The following is a 5,673-nucleotide window of genomic DNA, read 5'->3' as shown; positions in this document are numbered from 1 at the left end:
TACTTCCAAGTTGGTCGGTCTATGCCGCACCTCCACTTTGTTCAGTTCCCAAGGTGAATTCTATGAATATACTTGTGCAGTAGCCATGGGTTCTCCACTCTCCCTAGTTGTCACAAACTTGTTTATGGAAGACTCTGAATCTAGAGTGTTGGCTTCTGCCCTTCTTCGCCTAAAGCTTTGGAAGAGGTTTGTTGATGATACCTTCATCAATTGGCCTCATGGTCGTGACAAGTTGGATTCTTTCCTTTTACATCTTAATACTCAATCTAACTCCATTAAGTTCACCATGAAGATAGATGTTAATGATAGCCCTACTTTCCTGAATGTTTTTCTTTCTAAGAAAGGTGATGGTTCATTTTTTTAATGGGTTTTTGATAATAATAAAAAATCACACTGAGCAATACCTTCACGTTAGTTCTCATCATTATACAACACAAAAGTTTGGTGTTCTTAACACTCTAGCTACCCGAACTTTTGGGATTTCTGATAAGAGTCACTTTGAATGGGAAATGTCCCATCCCCTGAAATTTTTTGAAAATAATGGCTATAGTAGACACCTAGGTCTCATAGCTTTCCATAAAGCTAGTAAAGGACCTAGGCAAATGAAGGATAAAGTTTATTTAGTTATTTGTGTGCATATCATGTTCATTCTAGGTAACACAAATATGATTGCTCACATTCTTAGAAAGAATAATATTTATACTACCTTTAAGCCCCTTAACACGATCTATAGCTCCCTTAGATCAGTCAAGGACCAAGTGGACCCTAAGGACATGAAGGGTGTTTATTTAATCCCCTGCTCGTGTGGAACACCCCACATTGGAGAGATTGGCCGCTCCATCAAGCAAAGAATCCAAGACCGCATTGTAGACATCAAGCATAGCATGTTCCTCTCTTTTTCCTTAGTTGACCATTGCCAAGATTGATCATTTTCATCATAGGAAGTTCAAGGAGATTATAGAAATTGACAAACATGTGTAATGTCCCTTAATAATAAGTAGTAATAATAATAATAATAAATAATGTAATATTAAAAATACAAGAAATAAATAATAAATAGTAATAATAAAATAATAAATAACAATACTAAGCTCTAAAGGAATATAAATAGAAATAAAACAAGAAAAGAGTAAAAAATCAGTAAATCTATCAAAAAGTAAAAACAAAAGAAATAAAATAAGAAAAGCAATAAAGTTGCATGTAGACACATGGAGTGTGTGCATGTGGTTCCCCTTCCAATGTTACTCTATTTAATAGATGTGAGGAAGATGAGAGGCATTCTAGCATTCCATCATTCCATGATTTCATCATCCATTCTCTTGGGAGAATAGTGTTATCTGACAAAGGATACCCTGGCAGTAGTACATTGATTGAGGACTCGAGGGTGGCTAGTTGTAGCAAGACCTTGCGCAATTGAGCCTACAAATGGGTGGAGAGTCATCCCCAAAACTTTGTTGCAGTTAGAAGACTTCAACTAGCATTCAACATGGAAAACACAGGTAAGTATCCCTACTTATAGTTTTGAACTTTGATGTTAATTAGTTGACAATTGCATGTTGATTATAAATTGCTAGATTAATCTAATTAATTACATGTTTTTATTTCAGGGATGTTACATATGGTATCAGAGCAAGTTTCAACTCTATTGGACCTTTGGATTATTTTTTATATATTTTTCATATTATATTTTGCATTCTCTGTCTCTGTGATTTTAGAGAGGGAAGCAATTTGGGTTTCTGCATTGTCTAGTTTTAGCATCAACTTCGGCTTCTCATGTTGCAACTCTTTGTTGGCCCTTCTTAATTCCACCACTTTGATTTCCAGATCTTTCAAAGTTTGCAGTTTCTTCTCAATCTCGAATTTATTTTCAAACTACTTTTTCTCAGTGTTTTGAAGAACTGCGACTTGTTGGTTGAGTATAAGAAGTTTCTCTTTCGTCTGCATAGATTCCATTTGTATCTGTCTCTGTAGTGCTTTAATCATTGCTCTGGCAGATTCAAGCTCTTTCTTTACTACAGAAGATTTCTCTACTTCCTCTTCAAGTTTCTTCTTTTGAGTTTCCAAAGAATTCAGTTTTAAATTGACCATTCAATCTCAACCGTGTTTAGTTGGAGCCATTTTTGTAATTCCACTATGTTTATTTTGGGCTGTTTTTTGTGACGTTTCTGCAAATTTTCTGTATCCAACCTTCATGTATATGCCGCTTTTCAAGAGTAAATAGCCATGGTGGTTCGATTCACGAGGCTACCCTTTTTATCGCCCTCGCATTCCCATTTCATCTGATTCTTTAAAAAAATTCCCCTCGAAAGCCGATCCTCTTAGAGTTTCAATGTAGCCATGCAGCAAATCGCCTGAGATGATAGTCGAAGGGAACCAAGGTTCATCTTTTGGTATTTCAAGTAAAAAGTGTGTGTAATCTGTGTATAGGGTTTAGGTTTATTTATTTATAAATGTGCTTTATTCATCTTGGGTTTGAAGGGTCCAATTGGCTAATCACGTCAACAAGGGTTGTGTTTTGTATTACAGATCGTTTCTGTTTTGGGGAAATAAAATGCTTCTTTATTAACAAATAGCAATATGACGATAAGCATTTTATGAAAAAGAATGGTTGCAAGCATAACCACCACAGGCCCTATGGCCGAGGGCATTAACCTTGTCAAAAAAAAATTAAATTGGAGCTGGTTAATATAAAAAAACAAGAGTTTAATGTCAGGCGTCAATGATAAGAGCGACCCACTTACTTACGGTTGCTTTGTTGGGCCTGTGAACAGTGTTATACACCTGAGTTTGTACATTTGAATCTAACTGTGGAATTATGTTAAGATCACGAAATACGTAGAAGTGATGGTGTGTAGAGACACCACTGTGGGATTTCACTGATCAACTCACAAATTTACAGTGTAGTTTAATTATTAGACATTTTGGAGTTTTAATTGGAATGAGGAAAAAAAAAATATCCATTTTTTTTTATTTTATTGTTGTTTAAATTGGGTTTGAGACCTCTCCTTATCGACAACAGTCATATTCCATCCATGCCAATGAACTCTCAAGTCACTAAGACGAGTATCACCCAGGATTGCCTTCCCATCCTTAAGCTTTGAGTTCCCAGCTCGCACAGGCTTCCTTTGAGCTTGAACAAGAGCAAGAAGAAGCTTATAAGTTTCAATAGCATGCATAGATTGTCCCTGAGCAATCTGCAATTTTGCTTTTAGACGCAATAACTCTCCTTGTTGCCATTTTACTGTCTCGTCTAAGGCAGCATCAATGATAATTTCAGCATCAGAAAATATTGTTGTGCTGACAAAACAAGGGCCAAGAGCTTCCAACCTTTTAATGAAGCCCCTGCCTTCATAGCCAAATACTTCTTTGTGCAGTCCGGTGCTATGTTTAGATTACGTTGCTCAACATTTTCCAACGCAAGACTAAACATCACCTCAGGATCTTTAATTTCTGACACTACAGCTTCTTCCAAAGCAATAAGAGCCTCATGTTGCATCTTGGTTCTTTCAGAGTCAAAATCAGCAGATCTAGCTTTCCTCCCTAGGGCAACCCCAAGCAGATGACTGGCAACACCTTTCATGTGATCAAATTTACATTCACAGGTTTCCAATACTCTATGTGAATAATGCACACCTTCGTGAGCATATTTTGAACTTTGTCCACATAATTTTGCAGCCAATAGAGCTGTTGGGCTATGATCAGGCTTCTCGAAAAGGTCTAAAGTTTTCCTCACAAGATTCAAAGCAATATCATCCTGATCTGCAACACTATAACAAAGAGCAAGGGTATACCATCGATCCAATCTGTTGTAGATACCAGGTATCACTTCTTCAATTTTTTTCAGCTAAGGTTTCAAAATGTCCTGACATTGACAAGGCAAAAGTAAGGTGATCCATGATTGTAGGATCCCAAGGAATCTTTTTGAGTGCAAAATTTTTTAAGGAGGATAAACAACAAGAGTATTGCTTCTTCAATATTATTTCTAGGAATAAATGCACCCTCCACTTGAGATCCTAAACTTGGTGGACCTGCTTCAATACCACCATAAAGCAAGAATATAGCAAACTCTTTCTGTATTCGGGCTGACCGTTCAAAATCTAGTCTCCAAGGATTAATTAAAGCTCTTCTATAAGAAGTTATTGCTTCATGGAACAAGCCTGCCTGTTTCCAAAGTTCTGGAAGTAATTCCACTGCCTTGCTCACAGTCTCTTGCAATTTGCAATCATCTTCTCCAAAGGCATCAGGCATGCCACGAGGTAGTGCAGATTCGACTGTCTCTAACACAAATTTGCACTGTTGAGCAGCTTCTTTAGCCAGTCCAAGCTCTTGCAGCGACTTTTCTTTTAGAAGAATGGCCTCAAGTAGTAAACTGACAGCCTGCATCGACATTAATTATTCTCATGCAGCTTTGAAGCATGTAATGGTTTCCAGCCTTTCAGATATGCCACTTTTAATTGTTGCATGTTATGGATATGAAATCTGTCAAATTGTGGGTGTCAGCCTGCATTTTCCCATTGTAGATGTTTTTTTTAGTAACTTTAGCTACAGAATAGCAGTTTCTGTTTTGAGAAATGTTTTAGGTCAAGGCTCTGCTCCATTGAAATCCCTAGCTTCTTCTGTATTGTGATTTAATGCACAATTGTAGCACTTGTGGGTGGTTGTTCTCAATTCAATTCAGTCCGTCAGTAAATATTGTTAAGGTATTGCTGTATTAATGGATAATCTTTGTATAATCTCATATTATCTATCAAGTATTATAGGATTCCAATCAGATTAAGTGTAGGGATCAGAATTATTTTTCCTTTGTTCTTTGTAAAATAATTGAAATTACATCAATTATAAATATTTTGGATTTTTGCATTGGAAACTGTAAGTGTGTAAACGAGGTAATAGAAAACTCTTAGATACCAATATTTGTTTTACCATTAAGTCTTACAAAAATTCCGTGTTATTTTGGTAATATGCGCTATATTGTAGGTAGTAATTTAGTTATTTAGTTAACTAAGTAAATCATGTCTTATTACTTAAACTTTATGATACATCTAAATCGTACACTGTGATTTCAGTTTAGTTTAATTGGTTTAATATATTTAGAGGAGAAGCATTGCTTTACTCTTGGAAAGTATCCTATTGCTATTTAGAGAGAAAACCAACTGTTTTGGACAACGAAATTGCTAATCCTATCAATAGGAAAGGGTGTCATGAGAATAAGAAAAGATAGTGTTGCCTTTTGTGTCTTATTTAAATTTCAATGTGTATCAGTCAAACATAGCATGTTGCTTTTGTGCTAAATAAATCAACTAATCAGATACAGAGGTACCGCTTTTCTGTTTATTTGGCTCTGTTTTTTAGGAGTAAATAATTGTTAGAATTGGACCAAGGGCACTACCTTTGTCTTTCTTTAGAGAAGGGATAAAACTCAAGCAGATAGTGCTGACTTGTGCTACATTTACTGAATGGATAAGATAAGGAGAGTGCAGTTTTTAGGGCCAAATTTAACACTACTTTGTCTAGATTTAACACTACCTTGTGTGCCAAGTTTAGTGCTCCACTTGTGCAAATCTGGAATAGACTTCCATTGTAAAGGAGACTTCAGGAATGCAAGAAAAGGCATATGTACAATCAGTCATCCTCCAACAAATCTTCTATCTTCCTTCTTCATTTTATGTCAGA

At 36.0% G+C, this 5,673-nt stretch overlaps 1 pseudogene; it reads right to left on the bottom strand.

Annotated features, from left to right (window-relative positions):
- Nucleotides 1–2,972: 2,972 nt before the first annotated feature.
- On the bottom strand, nt 2,973–4,389 carry LOC149166219 (protein NPG1 pseudogene; annotated as a pseudogene).
- Between the last annotated feature and the right edge of the window lie 1,284 nt (nt 4,390–5,673).

The sequence above is a fragment of the Pinus tabuliformis genome, chromosome 5_1 (assembly GCF_031772625.1).
Source record: "Pinus tabuliformis cultivar Carrire ecotype Pingquan chromosome 5_1, CPIR1, whole genome shotgun sequence".
NCBI lineage: Eukaryota > Viridiplantae > Streptophyta > Pinopsida > Pinales > Pinaceae > Pinus > Pinus tabuliformis.
This window is presented reverse-complemented; position numbering and strand designations above follow the sequence as displayed.